The sequence below is a fragment of the Bactrocera neohumeralis genome, chromosome 3 (genome assembly GCF_024586455.1).
Source record: "Bactrocera neohumeralis isolate Rockhampton chromosome 3, APGP_CSIRO_Bneo_wtdbg2-racon-allhic-juicebox.fasta_v2, whole genome shotgun sequence".
Lineage (NCBI taxonomy): Eukaryota > Metazoa > Arthropoda > Insecta > Diptera > Tephritidae > Bactrocera > Bactrocera neohumeralis.
Genome location: NC_065920.1, coordinates 52,705,099 through 52,714,547, shown reverse-complemented (window position 1 = coordinate 52,714,547; position 9,449 = coordinate 52,705,099). Strand labels below are relative to the sequence as shown.

The following is a 9,449-nucleotide window of genomic DNA, read 5'->3' as shown; positions in this document are numbered from 1 at the left end:
TACACACATACATATGTATGTGAATTGCTCTGGAATGCAGTTGAAAATTATATTTCATTTTTTTTATCACCAAGCAAAAAGTAAACACTTGATAGAGCCAAGCCACGCGATTACTGGGCGTTTCAAACTGAATGGAATGTAACATGTAGATATGTAAGTATATGTATACATATAAAATACATTATATACATATGTACCTGTATTTATGTACAAACTGGTATTTGAGTAAACTAAACTTTTTAATGGAATGATTTTCGCTCGCCTTATTTTAGTTCAAGTATCTATGTACATACATATATATTTTTATTAATTAAATACACGAGATAATTAAATAACTGAAACTTTAATTTGAAGTCTATTGATCTACAGTTCAAGAACATATGCTTCGGCGCTGTTAATTTAATTAGAAATCTAAATACATATGTAGTTCTAATAAAAGTTCGTGACGAAATCCATCTGATTCACGTCACAATTTCCGAGTAATATTATTGGTAGGAACCGCATATGTTTGGGGGTTTACATGGTAGCTCGATACAAAATTATTATGCACTATTCTAGTCGTTATGAAAGTACAACAAATTGTCTGCTCTATAGATAATTTGGTCTTCTCATAATATTTGCATCAATTTGACCTACCAATAATATGCGTCCAACATTTTTTCTTAAAACCTCTTTCGATATTACTTAAGGCTTGAGAATTTATGCGAAGATCCATGTTAGCGACAATCTCAGTATATATCAGGTCTAGTAAAAAACATTGTTTTTGCATTAAATTAAAGGTTTTCATTTTGAAAGTAGTTCCTTAATACAACACTCATAGAACCTCTCGTCCTTATTGGCAAAAAACTGTTACAAACAATTTTCACAACCTCCTCTTGAGGGGTGGTAATAATCACTTGGTGTCAATTCAAGACCACAAGTTGGATGTTTAAGAATATTCCAACCAAACTTCCGGAGCTGGTGGCGAGCCACTATCGGTGTGTATGACTTGGAACACATTTCTTCTACTAATTGCCAAAGTGGTCACTTCGGACCAATAGCTTTCTTCAGACGATTGAATAATTGTTGACAGTACAGATCCAAAATGAGTACCTTAGAGGAGCAGCTGCCTGTCACTGCCGATTCCAATAAATACATAGGAAAACGTTCCTAACCATCAATCCTAGCCAGAACGGTTCGAAAGCGACCGATTTTGCTTTTCGTTGTCGTAAATGTAGCATTCTTCATCACCAGTAAACCGTAAAATATGGTGTAGTTTCTCTTTGTCGGTGTCCTTCATTGAGGTATGCTCAAAAAATACTGAGTCAGGCAGTCATAAAACCGTCTGAGAGTATGAAATCTTATCTTTCTAATGCCACATTTTTAACCAAATCTCATTGTACAACGTGAGATGGCTTAAAGCCATCTATAGAAGAAGAAATGGTTTTCATTTGACTAGGTATTACTAATCATGAATCGGACAAAATTAGCGGATATCTTCGGCAGTAGTCAAAGATACATAAAAGTTATATAAAGAGTTCCGTAAGTTGGAGCTTATTTTCTGTCTTCCTCTGCTACAGGAATTCCTAAACAACCAACGTTTCTTAAACTTTAGCTCTGTTTACATTTTCGTACTTTCACACCTCACGTAACATTTCCTACTTAATCGAACATTTACTTCTGCTTTGGAAATACTTTCCCATTGAACTCAAAAAGAGCAGAGGCATTTCGTTCTTGTCGAGATGTTCTTAATTATTTGAAATATTTCCGTTTAATGACTTTATGTCGTCACCGCCGTCTTCGTAAAGGTTAAGTGCAGACAATGTTGTATTTTATGCAAAAAAAAGTTCCGAAGAAAGGCGATAAATATATTAACTGGAAAAAGTTGAGCATACGTTGACTTTAAAATTCGCTGTATATCCTATATTTATTCGTCCAGGTTAGAGAAATAAGTTGATGTAGCGTTTAAAGGGGATAGCAAGTTCAGACATAGCGGTATAGAGGCAGTTTCTGCTGTCGAAGGCGGCTTTAAAATCGACGAAGAGGTGGTGTATCGATCTTCCTTTCACGAGTTTTTTCATAGACTTGACGCATGGTGAAAATGTAGATTTTCCAGGTCTAAAGCCACACTGATAAGGTCCAATCAGTTTGTTGACGGTGGACTTCAGTATTTCACACAACACACTCGATAGAACCTTATATGCGATGTTGTTGACGCTTATCCCAAGGTACTTGGCGTAGATTGTGGGGTCTCCCTTTTAGTGGACTCGGCAGAGAACATTTAGGTTCCAATTGTCGGGCATGCCATCAGTCGACCATATCTTGGAAAGAAGCTGATGCATGTACCGTATTTAAATAGCTCGGCCGGTAATCCATCGACCTCTGCCGCTTTGTTGTTCTTCAGGCGGGTAATTGCTATTCGAACCTCATCATGGTCCGGCAATAGCACATCTATTCTATCGTCATCGATTGGGGGATCAGGTTCGCCATATGTTGTTATACTTTCCGTGCCGTTCAACAGGCTGGGAAATTGTTCCCTCCATAACTTCAGTATGCTCTGTACATCAGTCAATAGATCACCACTTTGGACCTTATAAGAGTCTTGAAAACTTCCGTTAGTCGCCGCATCTTTACGTAGAATATTCGAGTATTACCATCATCGGCCAGCATGCTGTGCCAAGCTCTTCGTACTCACGCATTTCGGCCTCACTTTGTTTGTCTGCAAATGCGTCTCGCTTTCCTCTTCTACTTACGGTATGTATAGGCCGCAACATTCCGAGATAGGCAGTCTGCTTTCTCTCCACTGCGACACGACAGTTTTCATTGTACCGGCTGTTCTTTCGACCTTTATAAAAACCAATGGTTTCGTTTGCAGCTGTACACAAGGAGCTTGAAATGTCATCCCACAGTTTCCTTATACCGATTTGATGATGAGAGTCCTCAGAGAGTAGGAGTGCCAGTCGAATAGAAAACCGTTTCGCTGTCGGTTGTGATAGTAGTTTCTCGACGTCGTAGCTTCCTTGTGTTTGTTGACGGGCTTTGCTTTGTTGTACAGAGGCGGTTGCGTATCTTCGCTACAACTACAATTCTGGAATAGGAGTTTATTAATTAGTTTGACCATATATTTACGATTACATACTTTTAAATTATTGAGAGCATATGGTAATGTTGGGCTTATTTCAATGTTTCTAAAAAGGCTCTAATAATACTTTGTATCAAAAAATCTATTATTTTTTTGCCTTTTTTGGTTACATGTTTCGACTTCAACCTACAGTAAGAGGTCCATTCAGCTCTTATAAAAACTGTATGCAAATATTGGCGTCTAAAATATGCTCGGCGGTTGTAACTATATTATCGGATAGCGATCGAAGAGCACTGTGAAAAGAACACAATTAAAAAGTCTGGCCCTTGAACCTTCAATGTCATATCAATACTAAAATGGGTAGTCAAACTCTTAGTCATTTAGACGTATCAAATTTCCCACATCCATTAAAATTACCTATACCTTGTTGGAAAGTACGGCAATTATTTCTTTGAATAACTCAATTAGTGTTTTATGAAAAAAATTTCTCTGTAAATATACGCTACAAGAAATGAATGTTTAAAATTTCTTTTTATGGAATTTTCAAAGCACTCATAGTACCAAATATGTCACGCGTCTTTTACGGGGATTTTTATATACTTTTTGACGCAATATATGGGCGAACTTACTTGCAAAAGGCATACGGTAAATAATGCATGATTTTTATTTGTATGTAGATTTGAAATTCTTACAACTACTGAATATATTTGCGCTTATCTCTATATGAACATTGAGAAATTTCAAGGGAAATATGTTGAATACTCTATATATCAATGTATTGAAATTATACCTAATTAATTTTGGGTCAGCTTAGACTTCAGGGTTTTTCTAAATGGAAACCAAATGCGGTGTGAGTTGTAATGATTTCTAAGCAACTGATGATTCAGTACAACTATATAAGTACATACTAAGAAACTCCACACCCTTTGAGGTTCCACAGATGGGTATTCGAGTATTTTAAATTTCAAATTACTAGATTGATATGAATCCATAAATTGGTATAAAGCCGCATTTTAATAATGATCGCTATATTAATCCGCAAATCTAAGCATTCAGAAATCGGAAAATCAACAGGGCGCAAAGAGTCCAGTTTAGAAAAGGAATAGAATCCGTTTTCTTTAACTCGAGAGCTCTAGGACTTGTTAACCGACAGTAAACGTGGAAGCATGAGTTACAATGAACGCACTTCGTTAAACTGAAGTACTGTAAGGATTTGATAAGCGACCGTAACGTCGGCAACATGAAATTGAATCGCTTGAGCCTCAATTGAAGAAGTTCGTTTTCGAATTAAACGCGTGATGTTTTTCTCAAAGGCCTGAATCGAAGCATAGACTTTAGACTTTACATATCCTCACAGAAAAAAGTCTAACGTGGTGATATCACACGATCTTGATGGCTAATTGACCGGCCCAAAACGTGAAATTATCTGCTTATCGAAACCAAACATTACTGAACAGAAATAACGACACGACTAACGCGAGAACTGTCAAAAAATGGCTATTGAAAAAAGTACTTCTATTTGGATTACCCTTTGGAAGCAATATCTTCGAATTTTTAGGATATTCTTCTGTAGAGCTGCCACATTAGCTAGTCTTTATCAAGCATACATACGTGATTGATACCTTAAGGGGAGATTGATCACACTTAAACTGATTGGCCATTGTAGAGCCGCACAAGAAGTCCTATAGTTGGATATTAACTCTTGATAAAACGCCTTGAGTCTCAAACAAAACTGCTTAGATACTTCGGTTGCCGCTATTTCATCTGAGTGTCTAAAAGTATGACATCTAAGGTATTTTAGTCTTAATCTGGTACGAGGGCTGCTATATATATTCTGGCCTAGGGCAACACTAAGTGTTGCCAGGTGCAATCTGACATTTCCATTGGAAAGTTTGACATTTTTTAGCATAACATCACTCAGAACGTTTTGACATTTAATCGTGAATTGTTTTATTTACAGGGAATTAAAAAATTCATCTCGGCCAAAAAATGGAATTAACTCGTGAACATTTTCGTGCGATCATTTTCACAACTTTCGACGTGGATTATCACGACAAGAGTGCATCGATGAACTAAAATCTTTGTATGGCTATGAAGCACCATCCTATAGCACTGTGAAAAACTGGTACAACGAATTCAATCGTGGCCGACGCTCGCTCAAAGACGAATTCCGTGAAGGTCGTCCAAAAACAGCCGTTGTGCCAGAAACCATCGATGCCGTACGTGAACTGATAATGCAAGACCGTCATGTAACATACCTTCAGATAGAGGCCTGCCTATGCATTTCTCCCACCAGCATGCATTCGATATTGCATGAACACCTGGCCGTAAAAAAGGTTTGTTCTCGTTGGATCCCGCACAATTTGACAATCGCTCAAAAAAAGGCTCGTGTGGATTGGTGTAAAGAAATGCTGCAAAAATACGATCGCGGTGCTTCACAAGACGTTTATAAGATCGTCACAGGTGACGAATCATGGATCTATGCGTATGAGCCCGAAACAAAACAGCAATCGACAAAAAAAAAAAAAAAAAAAAAAATAATAAAAAAACCGTTTTTGTTGATAAATATGCCTATTTACATTATTAGGCCAGAAATATATATAGCAACCTACGTAAAAGAAGTTATCCTCGTTAATTCTCTTCCACTACACTATTTTATTGGTGAACAAAAAAAAAATAATTTTTTTCTCTTTCCGAAATTGAGTAAATAACTCAACAAACAGTCTTTGAAACATTATATGGCCCCGTGCTTATAAAAAATTTTAATTTTAGCTTCTTCTAATGACTTAACTGCATATTTAACGATACTTCTTTAGCGATATTAAGGCCAGTTATTAATCCAAATAACGGCCTTGAGCTCAGCAAATTTGTGGTGGGCGCCGTTATTTCTTGAAATCTGAATACCTTCTTGATAAAGTCACTCAATATGACTCTTTATCTTTGTTAAGGTATATTTGTAGAGGTTATTGAACCAGCATTTTGTTTGAAGAATGACTTAATTGTCGCAGAGAATGCACAAAACGGCAAGCTGTTTATATAATAATTGTGAAAAAATATTTATAATCTCTGTTTATTTTGCTTACCTTAAAAATGGGTTAATTGAATGAGTAATAATTGTTTTATATTTTCTGTTAATATAAGAAATACCAAAATATATATTTTAAGTTTGGGGGAACTTACGGTTATGTGAATTGGTTATTAGATTTGTGATAGTGGTTATATATTTTAATATAGCAGGGCCTTTGAAAGTAAACGTGTGGGGTTTGCACCCTACATCCTACCTTACATCCTACCCTAACAACAAATTGTCAAAACTCGAAAGTCTTTCTTGAGGTTAATATCAAATTTTGAAGCAATTTAAATTAATTTGTTACAAAAATTATTAAAATTTGTTGCGTCTCAACTTACATCGTGCCTGTAGAAATGTAAATGAATTGAAGTTTTCTTCATTCGAGAGGTTTATATGTATGTATATTCAATTCCCTCTGCTACAGAGATACAAATTTAAAGTCATCTTGATTTTTACAAGAGACAATATAACTCATTTGCCCTCATATAGCGTTATCTCCATCTTTTAAATAAGCTGTCAGCCTACCACTTATCGGACATACATACATATAATTATACATCTGATCAAATTTGACTAGACAGACAAGATTTTCAAGTATTTTAATACAAATTTTTATTATCGCCTTCAATATAAGTTAATATCAGCACGCTTTCGATGGCCTTCTATGAATTCTAGTTTTTTCGGCTTCGGCTCATCTAACTGAGAGCCCTATATTTATCATACACATCGTTATTGGTGACAAAGTTTGTGAGCATCCATAAGAGATGTTGAGATTCTTTGCTGTATATCTGCTTCTTTAACTACAAGTATTTCGATGTTATCGTATTTAACACGATGACTTCCCGACCTTCACAAAATGCTTTGTGTTACTCGAATTCTTATATTCGTGATAAATTAGACTATCCAAAAGACTTAACTTTTAACAATTCCGGAGCCATGATTCCAATCAGTGGCGTAGCTAGGGAGGGGTGAAGGGGGCCGTCGCCCCGGGCGCAACGTCTTGGGGGCGGCAAAACGATCTTCGCTGTTTTTTAATATTCAGAAAAATACTTCAACCAATTTTTTTTATAAAATTTATTATAAAAGATAAAAAGTTGTACACTCACAATGTAATAATCTGAATAACAATGAAAAATATTAATTTTTACTCGAATACTCTTCAGTCTATGAATTTGTCTTACATCTTTTGGCTTATATCTTTCTTAAAAATAGTGATAGAACTTAAAGATGCACTTTTCTAGCTCTGATCGCTGCAAAATCACAGATCATATCATTGTAATTAAAAGTTTCATATTCTATTGAGAGAATCGCAAGATTGGACAGTCTACTCTGACTCATGGTCGATCTCAAGTAAGATTTGATCAATTTAAGTTTGCTAACAGATCTTTCACAAGATGCAACTGATACAGGTATAGTGAGTAGTATTCTTAAAGCTGTCGCTAACGTCTTGTATGCTTCAAGTCCCATTGAAGAAATGTATAATAAAACTTTTTCTGGCGAAAATCCAATTTGTTCTTCGTTTTTCTTTGCTCTCTTTAATAAAAGTAGGACGTCTCTAATGTCACTGTTGTCACAAGTTGCTGGCATTTTTCTTTAATTTCGACGAGTTTGTCATTATATGAGTCTCTGGTTAGTTCTATAATTTGTTCAAAATCAGAAAGAAAACCGAAACGATCATTAAGCTTTTCGAAATTTGTGAAACGGGTGGATATTTCCATTGATAGTTGGTTGATGGGTGTTTTCTATGGCTTTCAATAAGATGTCTTGTAAATTTACTATCAATTTCCTCAAAAACCGTGTTGTGAGAATTTTGGAACTACAGAATTGGCGTGGCTTCTAGTTCCTAAATTTAATATACTTAATATCGAAGATATTTTGTAAAAATTCACTGTTGTTCGAACCACCTCATGAAACTTGTAGGTAGGTAGATAAAGCGGGGCGGCAGAACATCCTTGGCCCCGGGCGCCTGAAGTTGTAGCTACGCCACTGATTCCAATGGAAATAAAAAATTTCAAGTTAACTCCTTGTTCGAATTTTTTTTGATTTGAATATATGGTATGGGTACATACCAAGATAATTTGACAGTCGTCGGACCATTCATTTGTGATTTATATAATTTTAAGTGACTTAACTTTTGTTATTGTGAAAAAAATAATAAAAAGGTACACAAACCAAGTTGATAAAAAAGGAGAAAAATACATTTGAAGTAAAAACTTGCCCTAGCAAAATCAACCATCTAGGATTGGTATGCTAAGTTTAGACGTGATGGAATAAGCACCGAAAACGGTGAACAGAGTGCCCAAAAGAGCTTGTTACCGACGAAAATATTAAAAACAAGTAAGGAAGGGCTAAGTTCGGGTGTCACCGAACATTTTATACTCTCGCACAATAAAGTGATAATCGAGATTTCATTATACGTCATTTACATATTTTTCAAATACCGTATTTTTGTAAAGTTTTATTCCGCTATCATCATTGGTTCCTAATGTTTATACTCGTATCATTCAAATGAATTCAAAATAGCTTTATATTGGAAGAAGGCGTGGTTGTGAACCGATTTCACTCATATTTCGTCATCAGGGTTTTAAGAAAATATTATATACCGAATTTCATTGAAATCGCTCTAGTAGTTCCTGAGATATGGTTTTTGGTCCATTTTCAATTTTTCCAAAAAAGCCTGGGTGCAGCTTTGATTCTTCCGAAAATTTAGTGTTCTGACGTTTTTTGTTAGTCGGTTAACGCACTTTTAGTGATTTTCAACATATTTGTATGGGAGTGGCCCGATTATCCGATTTCTTCCATTTTTGACAATATGGAAATGCAAGAAAACGACTCTGTAGAGAAAATAGCTACGTTTCCGAGATATGTACAAAAAACTTATAGGGGCGGGGCCACGCCCACTTTTCCAAAAAAATTGAGTCCAGACTCCCTAATGCGATCCTTTGTATATATATCTTTATTTATGGCTTAGTTATGACACTTTAGACGGTTTCCGCCATTTTGTGACGTGGCAGTGGGCCGATTTTGCCCATCTTCGAACTTAACCTTCTTATTGAACCAAGGACATGTAGTTTCTGATATCTCATTTATATATATACTTTATTGACGGACAGGTCGGACGGTCCGACATCAGGATTTCATTGATCACTTTGGTATATATAACTATATCTGGGTGTTACAAACTTCGTGACAAAACTATAATATACCTCCTGTTTGTTGCGAGAGTATAAAAATCCACAAAATTATTTTGGATGACCGTAAGTTGAAGTTGTTCGAGATAGCAGAAACCCGCGTGTGCGGGTTGATCATTCGGAGCAG

General features: G+C 35.8%; 1 long non-coding RNA gene across 1 annotated transcript in view; it reads right to left on the bottom strand.

Annotated features, from left to right (window-relative positions):
* Window positions 1–8,607, bottom strand: part of LOC126754209 (uncharacterized) — a 127,165-nt gene extending 118,558 nt beyond the window's left edge. The window contains exon 1 of the long non-coding RNA XR_007666271.1: window positions 8,448–8,607. This is a non-coding gene — a long non-coding RNA (uncharacterized LOC126754209). The remainder of the gene's footprint in view (window positions 1–8,447) is intronic.
* Between the last annotated feature and the right edge of the window lie 842 nt (window positions 8,608–9,449).